This window comes from Aquarana catesbeiana, linkage group LG12 (assembly GCF_042186555.1).
Source record: "Aquarana catesbeiana isolate 2022-GZ linkage group LG12, ASM4218655v1, whole genome shotgun sequence".
Lineage (NCBI taxonomy): Eukaryota > Metazoa > Chordata > Amphibia > Anura > Ranidae > Aquarana > Aquarana catesbeiana.
Window position 1 is genome coordinate 142,737,626 of NC_133335.1, and position 12,702 is coordinate 142,750,327.

The window sequence follows — 12,702 nt, forward strand, 5'->3', positions numbered from 1 at the left end:
ACGTGCCATAATCTTTAGAGCATATCAACAAGGGATCATTGATAAAAACACTTGGAGCTTCTTAAATACTAAAGGTCCAAAAATTACAAGGTTGTATGCCTTACCAAAAATACACAAGTCCGCTTCTCAACCCCCTGGCCGCCCTATAATATCTGGTTGTGCTAGTTTAACTGAAAATGCAAGTTCTTTAATTGACAGCTACCTGTATCCTCATGTTACTTCCCTATTTTCGTATAATAAAGATAATATAGATCTTTTGAAAACAATTGAAGGTATTCACCTCCCCAAAAATACATGGCTTGTGGCCTTGGATATAGAGAGTCTGTACAATGCCATCCCTTATGTCAAGGGGGTGGATGTTGTGGAGAGCCATTTACGTGAAAGAGGACCCCCCTCTTACAAATACAATCAATTTGTTATTGAACTGCTCAGATTCATTCTCACGCATAATGTATTTATGTTTGGCTCATCCCATTACCTCCAGGTGCAGGGGGATTGCAATGGGGACTAAATGTGCCCCATCGTATGCCAACCTGTACCTGGGGGGATGGTAAAGAGACCTATTTTCTCATGAAGACCTGACTGATTTTCTCGCCAACATTATGGTATCGTTACATCGATGATGTACTTATCTTTTGGCCTGGCACAGAGGCTGAACTTGGATAGTTCTTACAAGCTATCTCCATTAATGATTTTAACTTAAAATTTACAATGAATTGTAGTCAAACAAAAATCCTTTTTTTTTTGGATTTGGAAATATCTTTGGATGATGATAGCATTATAAACTCCTCCCTTTACAGAAAGCCCTCAGCAGGCAACATAATTTTACATGCCAGGAGTTTTCATCCAGAGCCTCTCCTAAAAAGTATACTCTACAGCCAATACCTATGAGTCGGAAGGAATTAAAGTAAGAAAGAAGTTTTTTAAAAAGTCGCCAAAGATTTATATCATAGAGTCAAAGATCGAGGTTATAGTCATGTTTGCCTAAAGAAAGAGTACAATAGGGTAATCCAAAAGGACAGAAATTCTTTCATTTTTCTCTACTAGACCTCATAAGGAATCTGAATCTGTTAGAACAATCACTTGTTATTCTAATCAACACCAACAGATTAGACAAATTGTTGGAAAATTCTGGCCTCTTTTGTCAGCAAAACCCCTTCCAGCCGAGTGTACGCAGATGTGCGTGCTCGGCTCAGCCTGCAGCTGTGGGCATCACTGTTTTTCAGAGCCGGCGATTGGCTAAAAGCCGCTCGGCTGTTATACCGGAGGAGCGGGAGGGGGACATCTCCCTCTCCCGCCGCCTCCCGTCACTCTTACTGGGCCTCCCGATCCACCAGGAGGCCCGATCACCAATCTGCTGCCTCCGGCGGCTAGTGACAGTCTGGAACGAAGCTGTAAGCGGCTTCGTTCCAGCCTCCTAATAGTAAACACAGAAGCGACGTCATGATGTCACTTCCTGTTTACTCGGCTGCCAATGGCGCCGGTTTTAAGAAAATATACAGTATTCAGAATTGCCAAAAATGGCGATCTGAATACCTTGAAGTGCAAAGGAGAGATCGGGGGGTCCTTTAGACCCCCGATCCCTCCATAAAGAGTACCTGTCACCACCTATTACTGTCACAAGGGATGTTTACATTCCTTGTGACAGCAATAAAAGTGATCATTTTTTTTTTTTTTAAACACAATTTATAAATATAAAAATAACTAGAATAGATAAGGGAAAAAAAATTGAAGTGCCCCCGTCCCCGTGAGCTCGCGCAGCAAAGAAAACACATACGGAAGTCACGCCCGCATATGTAAACGGTGTTCGAATCACACATGTGAGGTATCGCCACGATCGTCAGAGCAAGAGCAATAATTCTAGCACTAGACCTCCACTGTAACTCTAATCTGGGGGGGCGTGGCTTAGCACATGAGGAAGTAGGACGCTTGTTCCTGGAGCTCCCGCACACGCCGCACACACAGAGGCTCTCAGCGCTTCCCAGCACACCCATCCAGGCCTGATATGGGGAGGAGAGGTGGGGGAGACATCCAGCGTTCCTCCGATCCACATCTTGCAGGTGATATCGACCGTTTTTTCACCCATTTGGGCCATAATCGCTCCGACCCCCCCCCGTCCAAGATGGCGCCGGCCCGGACCCCAGGCACACATGCGGCCTCACAGGGAGCACTGTCGCAGCGCTCCACACCCCATATGAAGACCAGGCAGCGTGCTAGGTCCCCCCCTGACTCAGAGACAGGCTCGGTCCGCTCCCCAGGACACTCCCCTGAATCCCACAGATCCTATGGATGGGACATGGAGGCATACATCAAGGCTCTCCCCACCAAACACGATTTTGAAGCCTGTGTGCAACGAATGGAACGTTCATACAGACAAGAAATGTCTGAACTGCGCAGAGATTTCACCAATAGAATTGAGGAAGTGGAACACAATATAGAAGAAAATACATCCACCCTGCATGCGCATGACGCTATCCTACATGAACATACCCTCCAGATCCAACAACTGATGTACCATCAAGATGACCAGGAAAATAGGGCCAGACGTAACAACATACGCATACGCGGCCTACCCGAATCGGTTGAAACTAAGGACTTAGCCCCTGCAGTAATTGCCATGTTCAACGAGCTACTCCAGAAAGACAAAGACGCCCCTCTGGAACTTGATCGAATCCACAGAGCCCTTGGCCCCAAGAATCAGAACCTAGAGCACCCCAGAGATGTGATCTGCAGAGTTCACTTTTATGCAGTTAAAGACGCCATTATGCAGGCTGCACGCTCTCAGAATGCAGTACACTTCAATGGCACCCCTGTGTCCCTGCTCCCTGACATATCTAAACTGACTCTGGACATGCGACGCGCCCTAAAACCCCTGACCGGAGCCCTGCAAGCAAAACAAATCAAGTACCGCTGGGGTTTCCCCTTTAATCTGTTTGCATCTCATGAAGGGAAATCTGCGATTTTTCGCACGCTGGGAGATCTCCCCAGGTTCCTCGGAACTTTTGAACTGCCACAGATCTCCATCCCAGATTGGCCACTTCACGCAGCCACCCCTGGCTTCCAAACTGCAGCAGGATGGCAGAGAAGCACGAAGAAGAACAAGAGATCCAAACCGGACTTCCCCACTGCGACAGACGGCTGAACTCAGTTTAATGATGTTTGACTTATTTCCTTAGATTTCTCACAGGTCCCAGACCGGTGCAGACGTCCCTGTTTGCAGTTACTGTTGGAACACTTTATCACTAACCCATTTTCTTTTTCCTTAAAACATAGGTTTTATGTTAATGTTCCATCCCCCTTGCTCCCTGTGAGGGGAGATTGCCTGTGACAACAGGCCACATACCTCCCCAGTCCTTTACCACCCTCAAACTCACCATCCCCCCCTCATCCCCCCCCCATCCCCCCCCTCTCCCCCCCTCTCATCCCTCTCCTCTCCCTCCCCCCATACATCCCTTATTAAAACTGTTAGCATTTTGTAGCTGGATATGGAAGCCCTCTGGGCTGCTTATAAGTTGAGATACTCAGTGAGATAGGCCTTGCCTAGCTAAGATGTGTACCCATTCAGTATTTACGTAGCAGCACAGAGTTCTGAGAAGCTAAGTTTATAGTTCTTATGTACTGCATCTTTGATAAATGTTGCCCGGCGTGTGCGGGCTCCTCTGTGCATAACCCGCTGTACCCCCCACTTAGGCCCTTCAGCGCCCACAGCGGTACTAGCTGAAATGTTGTTTACAACACTACTAGTGAGGCTTTTGCGGCCTCGTTCTCCTCCTCTCTCTCCTGTACTTATTTTCTTACTTCTAAACCTAATTTTCTTCTCCAGTTTCGCCACTAGAGGTCTCCCCTCTCCCTCTTTCTCCCCCACCTCCCATTCCTTGGAGACAGCGAGCTTCCATGGTCTTTATTATTATACACACAGTAAATTTATTCTTACATGGCAGCACAACCCTCCCTAAAGATCTCCTCGCTTAATTGCAGAGGTCTCAACGTCCCGGAAAAGAGACGACAAATATTATACCATTTTCATAAAATAAAAACCCAAATCCTCCTCCTACAGGAAACTCACTTTAGAACAGATAAATGTCCACAATTTCTCCATAAACAATTTCCTGTTTGGTACCATAGTACCAACCCCTCCGCAAAATCTAAAGGGGTCTCTATAGCATTTCACGCCTCCTTCACTCCAGATGTCCTTGACACATATATTGACCCCTTGGGAAGATATATTTTTCTTAAATTGTCTTATCTGAATACCATTTATACTGTCATTAACATATATTCTCCCAACCAGAATCAACAACAATTCCTTTCATCAGTGATCTCCCGTTTGAAAAGATTCTGCACGGTTAACATGATCGTGGGAGGGGACCTCAATGCCGCCCTGATACCTCGTCTTGATTCATCCACTGGTAAGTCCTCGATCTCCCCGACCTCCCTGACCAACATTAGAGCACTTCTATCTGACCTATCCTTAATAGACACCTGGAGGATGTTGCATCCTAACACTAAAGACTACACATTTTTTTCTCCCGCACATAACTCCTACAGTAGACTGGACTACCTCTTCGTTTCCCAATCTTTATTAGATTACACACCCTCAGCCTCTATCGGTCTTACCCTTTGGTCAGACCACGCCCCCATTCACTTGAGCCTAGGACATATTCCAACATGCAAACGGAGCTCCTCCTGGAGACTTAACGATAATCTATTGTTCGATTCCGTATGCTCGCAGGACATTTTACAGACCATCAGACACTTTATTGCAGATCATGCCCAAGACACCACTAACCCGTTCACTAAATGGGAGGCGCTTAAATGCGTACTCAGGGGCAAATTAATCCAACATGGAGCCCGACTGAAACATGCCCGCACTGCGGATATAACACGACTTCTCTCCACCATTGCCAAACTAGAAGAATCGCACAAAACGGACCTAACTAGCTCATCTCTCCTAGAACTCACCAACGCGAGAAGAGACCTCCTGCATATTTTTGCGGAGAGGTCTCTTGTCGCCCGAGACAAGGGAAGGTTCAATCACTACTCACAAGCCAATAAATGTGGCAGACACCTAGCGCACACCCTCCAACCTCGCCAAGCCAGGCGACCTATACCGCTAATAAACTCCCCCGTTAAAGGTAAACTCATACAGAACTCAGCTATTGCCGAGGAATTTCACACATATTATTCCGCTCTCTATAATCTCACCCCCCAGAATCCACGCTCTACACCTACCCCACAGGACTTGTCCTCCTACATCCAAGAGACAGCACTCCCATCTCTTCCTCTTTCGGAAACGGAGGACCTTGAGACCTCCCTGTCTGAAGAAGAATTTCTATTCGCTATTAAAAATCTTAAGAACGGCAAGAGTCCAGGTCCAGACGGATTCTCTCCCCGCTTCTACAAAACGTTTGCGACGCAACTATCCCCACTACTAGCAAAGGCATTTAACGCCATTGATGAAAACATTGCCCTCTCCCCATCCATACTCCAGGCCCAGATAGTTGTAATCCCTAAACCCGGAAAAGACCCCTCCATTTGCCCCAATTATAGACCAATATCCCTCCTAAATGTTGATCTAAAATTGTATGCTAAGATCCTTGCAAACCGCCTCTCCCCTCTGCTACCACAAATTATACACAGAGACCAGGTGGGCTTCGTTCCTGGCCGTGAAGCCAGGGACAACACCACCAAGACCATACATCTGATCACATATGCTCACCGTCATCATATACCTGCTTGCCTCCTCTCCTGTGACGCAGAGAAGGCCTTTGATAGGGTCAGCTGGTCTTTCCTCCGAGCTACCCTTTCCCAACTGGGTCTTGGCCCGAAAATGCTGACGCGAATCATGTCCCTCTATTCCGCCCCCTCCGCCACAGTACTAGTGAATGGTAACCAGTCAGAAAAATTTATGATATCTAACGGCACCAGACAAGGCTGTCCTCTCTCCCCCCTCCTGTTCGCCCTAGTAATTGAGCACCTAGCACAGGCCATAAGATCTAACCCTAATATACAGGGGATACAAACCCCATCGTCCCACTGTAAACTCTCCTTATATGCTGACGATCTCCTTCTCTACGTCACACAACCTCACATCAGCATACCCTCCATATTGGCCGAGATAGACAGATTTGGTAGTCTTAGTAATTACAAGCTAAACATCTCTAAAACGGAAGCCCTGAACCTTTCACTATCACAAGTTACCCTCGCTTCCCTCAAATTCAACTTCTCGTTTCAATGGCGACCAAACTCCATCTCTTATTTAGGCACAGCTATACCCCAACAAACCTCCGACATATATTCCCTGAACTTTAGCCCTTTACTCCAAAAGCTGAGAAAGTTGACCGAAGAACGGACAGACTTATCTTTATCCTGGATAGGACGTATCAACACATTAAAAATGGACATACTCCCCAAATTATTATACCTATTCCAAGCCCTACCCATCGCTCTTCCCTCCACGTACTGCCGCGCCCTCCATTCTATGGCTATCAAATTCATCTGGAAAGGCAATCACCCAAGACTGAAACACAAACTATTATGCTCTCCCATCACCAAAGGGGGTTTGGGCCTACCGGACTTTGAAATGTATCATACGTCCGCAGTCCTATCCCGTATCCTTGAGTGGTTCCCTCGCCCTATGACCAAAGCAGCCACGATGGTAGAACAGGACTTGTCTACATATGACCTACGAGCGCTTCTTTGGGGTTATGGAAAGATATATAAATCCTTCACGACATTATCCCCCCTTACTAGAGATGCACTGACAATTTGGTACCGCAAAAGAGACACACTCTCACTATCCTCGGAACCCAGCCCCCTTACATCCCTGTTTGATAACCCAAACCTTCCTGAAGGACACTCAACCCACTCCTTAGACGTATACAATAGAGATTTATGGCCCACTGCCCACCAATTTGTCGACTGCACCCTAGGCACCTTCCTATCCACCCCCACAGACGTCTACTCTAAGATAACATGGCTCACCCGCGGACACCTAAACTCCTATTGTAAGACCCTACATGAATCCAGACAAACACATAGACCCTTGACTGGATTTGAACTACTATGCACCCTCCCCGAAACTCCACGACACACTTTATCATTGATATACAAATCAAATATAGACCATACCCACGACACTCTACCTAACTACACTGCCAAATGGTCAGCGGAGGTCGGGAAAGATATAACAGAGGCGGAATGGGGGAAAGCCTTCCTCTTCACGAACAAAACCTCCGTATCAAGTTATACACAAGAGAAAAACTACAAATTGATGTCGAGGTGGTATCGGGTCCCAACTACTCTCAGGATCATGTTCCCATCTAACTCAGACAGATGCTGGAGATGTAACACGATGGAAGGTACTTATATACATATCTGGTGGGAATGTGATGTTATTCTCCAATTCTGGACTCAAATTTTTCAAATCTACTCGGAAGTATATAACAAGCCACTATTACCATCACCCTCTATAGCCCTCCTTTCCATCCTCCCAGGGACAGTCAAATCGCAAAAAAACGGCCTTCTGAAATTTTTCGTTAGTGCTGGTAGACAACTCATACCCAGACACTGGAAAACTACTACGCCCCCCTCCTTAATAGAATGGGTCGAAGAGGTAAACAATTACATGCTAATGGAGGAAATGCAGGCCCAAGCCCTAGACAAATACGCTAAATTCTCTTTTGTCTGGAGTATCTGGAGGAGTTACTCTACCTCAGACAAACTCAAACAAAGACTCTCTGCTAAGAACCCCCCATAGGGACTGAACAACCCTTACTCACTATACTCATTATTTATAGTGAAGACCCCATATATATATATATATATGTAGACCAAGCTCGCTGTCTCCTTATCTCTCCTTACCCCCCCGCCCCCCTCCCCTCTCTATCTCCTTTCTATTCTATACCCATTCTGCCTTTTTCTAATCTAACTTTCCTACCTCTTCCCTTTTCTAGATCTCCGATATAATCCTTTTAGATGCAATATGAATATAGGACCTCCCGTGGAAATGGAGATCCAAAGTTTCTGATACTAACCTTTCTGATATAACCTATGCACACGTTGATTACTCTAGGCTACCTATGTTTAGGGGTGCAGCAGGCTCCCAAAGGGGCATCCCAGCATAGAGTAGTTAATGCCTAAATGTTAACATACACCTGTCGTATGGGTTTGAAGTCACACTTCACCTATAATAACTCTGATACCTGGAAATATTTGCACTATCTCAATATTTAAAAAATATAATTGTTTAGTAGGAGACTATAAGTCAGGTAACTGACACTGTTTACACTTTTGTATTCTGTCTTCCTTTTTGTCAATGTTAATATTCTTTATATTCTCGCAAAAACATCAATAAAAACTTATTGAACCATAACTCTAATCTGGTAACCGTAAAAAAAATTTAAAGCGTTGCCTATGGAGATTTTTAGGTTCCGTAGTTTGTCACCATTCCACGAGTGCGTGCAACTATAAAGCGTGACATGTTTGGTATCTATTTACTCAGCGTAACATTATCTTTCACATTATACAACAAATTGGGCTAATTTTACTGTTTGACTTTTTTAAAATTCATGAAAGTGTCCCTTTTCCCAAAAAGTTGCGTTTAAAACACCACTGCACAAATACCGTGTGATATAAAATATTGCAGCAATCACCATTTTATTCTCTGGATTCTCTGCTAAAAAATATATATATAATGTTTGGGGGCTCTAAGTTATTTTCTAGCAAAAAATACGGATTTTAACTTGTAAACACCAAATGTCAAAAATGGGCTTAGTAATGAAAGGGATAAAGAAATATGTAAAATATTATCCAGAATTACATATAGATGTGCACCGTCCTTGAAAGACCATCTTGTTCATAGCCACTTTGATACATTGAGCCCGGTTGAACCTAAAAGTCCGGGTACTTTTGCATGTGGACATTGTGATGTTTGCCCATTTTTGATCAACAGTCGTGACTTTATGCTTCCTGATGGTCATACACATTCTATTAAACACAGAGTCACCTGTCAAACGCTGGGGGTGGTCTACCTAGCTAGATGCCTGTGTGGGGGCTTCTATATAGGGAAAACTAAGCGCCGGTTTTCAATCGCATTAGAGACCACATTAAACCCATTCATAAGTGTAGGATGGAGACAGCCATCAGCCGACATGTGGGCACGTACCATCAATTTAAACCCAATATGATAAAATGTATGGCTTTGGAGCACATACCAATACATGTTAGAGGGGGGAGTATAGATAAAACACTGTTACAACTTGAGGCTCGGTCGATTTATAACCTAAAAGCCACTGAATTTCCTGGTTTGAATGAAACTCTGAGTTTCAAGCCATTCTTATGATGTCATGTCAATCAACCTTCCCCCTCTGTCCCGCTTATGGGGTGGTTTATTTAGCCAACCATTTTTCTTTTCTTTTCTCCCTTCCATCCCTCTTCCCTCTCTTCCCCTTCTTTTCATTTTATCTTCCATCCCCCACCCCCCCTTTGTTTACTATGTAAATTCATTAAATTACTGCTATTATTGTATGCTTTTTTGTACCATATCTAGATCTTTGACTGTAAATATTTCACTATATGTTAAATATATGAAACTGTAATAACAATTCTTTATTGAATTATGTATTAATTTGCCCTGTCCACCTTCTTTTTTGTGGGTCACTGATATGTGGTCATCGGTCCCACATCCCTTTTTGGGCTCTCGCCGCATCTTGCCCCAATGGGGCTGCTGCTATATGGGCGCCCCTATGGGGTGTCAGGCAACTTTGTGACCATATGGACGCCCAGGGCGCTGAGGGGGTTCCCCAGTCAGCACCCGTCCCGCACCGCTGCGCATCGCTTGTATCCTCCTTTCCCAGAGATATCTTACCTCGTGGTGTCCATCTCTCTTTTTCAGCACACCAATTTCACCTATCAGTGTGGTGTTTCTCTCTCCCTTTGACTATCTGATCTGCTGCGGGGTTTGTTTTGCTGAGGAGGGCTGTCCCCTGATGTAATGACTGGGTGGTTTCCTCTCCCAATGTCATTGCCTTTGGCTGCGCCCTCCACCGCTAGGCCTCCTGGTCATTGTAGTCTGAGAGAGTACTTAGAGCTCTTGCGCATGTGTGGTGGTGCCATCATGTCCGCATTTGGTCAGTGACGTCTGACGCCAACCAAATGGAGGACACATTTTTTTTTTTTACGTTATAACAAACTTTTTATTTGCAAGATTGTACATAATATATGAAAAGCATTAGTACACATGTTTAACATCATACAGAAGATATTCCGTACACAAAGAACATGATACACATATATTTCTATCATGTAGTAAGTTCTTTAGGTTCTGATATAATCCGTACATTTCCACACTCATACTTAGTAAGTATCAGGATAAGCACCATTTATGTGCATGTCGTAGACTCTTGTAACCATCTATCCCATATTCTGTTATATTTATTTGGACAACCTCTGTTAATATAAAGGAATTATATGGAAGGGTTGTGTTAATGTCTCTTTTCCAGTCCACCAATTGAGGGGGTTCGGATCTCATCCATTGTCTGGCAATAATTTTCCTAGCTGAAAATAAAGTTTCATGTAGGAATATTAATGTGAATTTATCTAGTACATCTGGAAAAATCCCCAGTAAGCATTGCTTTGGGTCAAGAGTTAATGGGGACCCCATGTCGTCATACAAGAAGGTAACTATTTGTTTCCAGTAGTCTTGTATCTTATGACAAGACCATATAAGGTGAAAGAATGTGCCTGTTTCAGTTCTACACATTGGACATGTGATGGATTGACTTCTTTTATATCTAGCTACCCTAAGAGGAGTGAGGTATGCACGATGAAGTATAAAGATTTGGGACAGTCTGTCTGAAAGTTTGGGTGAAACCAACTTGCATGTTTCCAAGGCCTCCTCCCACTCCTCGTCCTCCATCCTCCCAACCTCCCTCTCCCATATTGGTTTCAACGCGTAAGCTAATTTTGCAGAGGTAGGGGCGGATAACATGTTGTATAAACAGGAAATTAGTTTTTTTGAGTCTGTATCCTTGACTATGGCTATAATAGGGTTAGGAGTGGGCTGAGGAAGACCCCGTGAAAACTGCGTTTGGATCGCATGACAGATCTGGAGATAACAAAAAAACATTTGATTCGGGATCTGGAACTCCATCTTAAGTGTCTCAAACATTTTAAAAGTTCCATTTGTGAACAGATGGTGTAAATAGTATATGCCCTTGGCTGCCCATAAGTCTGAGTTCTGGACTCCATTAAGTTCCTGCAGCTTGTTATTATGCCAAAGTGGTGTATAGTCATTAAATGATGGTGTCTCTAGTTTGGAAGAAGCCAATTCCCATATGCGTCTGTAATGATATAGCAAAGAATGTCTATAATCTTTTGACTGTGTGTTCCCTACACCCGCCGCTATCCCGTTTATTGGGTCCCCAGTATGCCGAGTCCAATGGGGGCTCAGCAGAATGAGAAAGCGTTCCTTGTCAGTTTTGTCAATGTGAAATAGTTGGGACAGCTGTGACGCAATATAATAATGGTTAAAATCAGGTAGTGCTATTCCACCCATGTCCGTTGAATTTGTAAGTGTTTGCCATGAGAGTTTGTGTCTATATTTCCCCCAAATAAATGGTTTAAGTAGTGCTTCTAATAGTTTAAAATACTTAAGGGGTAGATATACTGGAGTATGCCATAAGACGTACAGTACCTTAGGCAGTAGTACCATCTTTATTAAATTGACTCAGCCCCATATTCCTAAAGGGAGGCGGGACCAGACCTGGATCTTAGATTTGATTAGGGAGAATAATGGTTCGATGTTCAAGGAAATATAGTCTACTGGATTCTTGGATATTTTAACGCCAAGGTATTTTATTATATCCACCCGTTGAAGGGGTAAATTAGACTGTGATTCTGTAGGTGGAAAACTATCAATTGGTAATATCTGTGATTTACCCCAATTAATCCTCAAGCCCGAGAATTTCCCAAATTGCTCAATTACGTTAAGAGCTGTGTGTAGAGAAAGGCCAGGGTCTGCCAGGTAAAGGAGAGTGTCATCTGCATAGAGGCTAATTTTCTCAGTAAGAGATCCGAATGTCAGACCTATTATCTCCTGGTTAGTACGGATGGACACGGCGAGGGGTTCCGATGCCAGAGCATACAGCAAGGGCGAGAGCGGGCATCCCTGCCTCGTACCTCTGCTTAGGCCAAATTCCCGAGAGGGGCATCCATTGGCCACCACTCGGGCAGTTGGTTGCTGATATAACAGTTGCACCCATCTGATAAATTTGGGCCCAAATCCGTATCCCTCCATGCATCTCCAGAGATATCTCCATTCAACCGAATCAAATGCCTTGGCTGTATCTAATATTACTATTACTCTTGTGCCCACATTTTCGTGTTTGGCCTGGAGATTGATAAATAACTTCCTTAAATTAAAGGAAGTGTTACGGCCAGGCATAAACCCTGACTGATCCACATGTATAAGGGATAGTATTACTTGGTTTAGGCGTTTGGAAAGTACTTTGGCTAATATTTTGACATCTACTTGGAGTAAAGATATGGGGCGGTACGATTCAGGGTACCCTAACTCTTTCCCTGGTTTGGGTATAAGTACTATCGTGGCTTCTCTCATGGATGCAGGTAGTGTTGAGGTTTCGAACATAGTGTTATACAGAGTCAGCAGTTTGGGTGTAAGTATCTCAGAAAAGTGTGCAT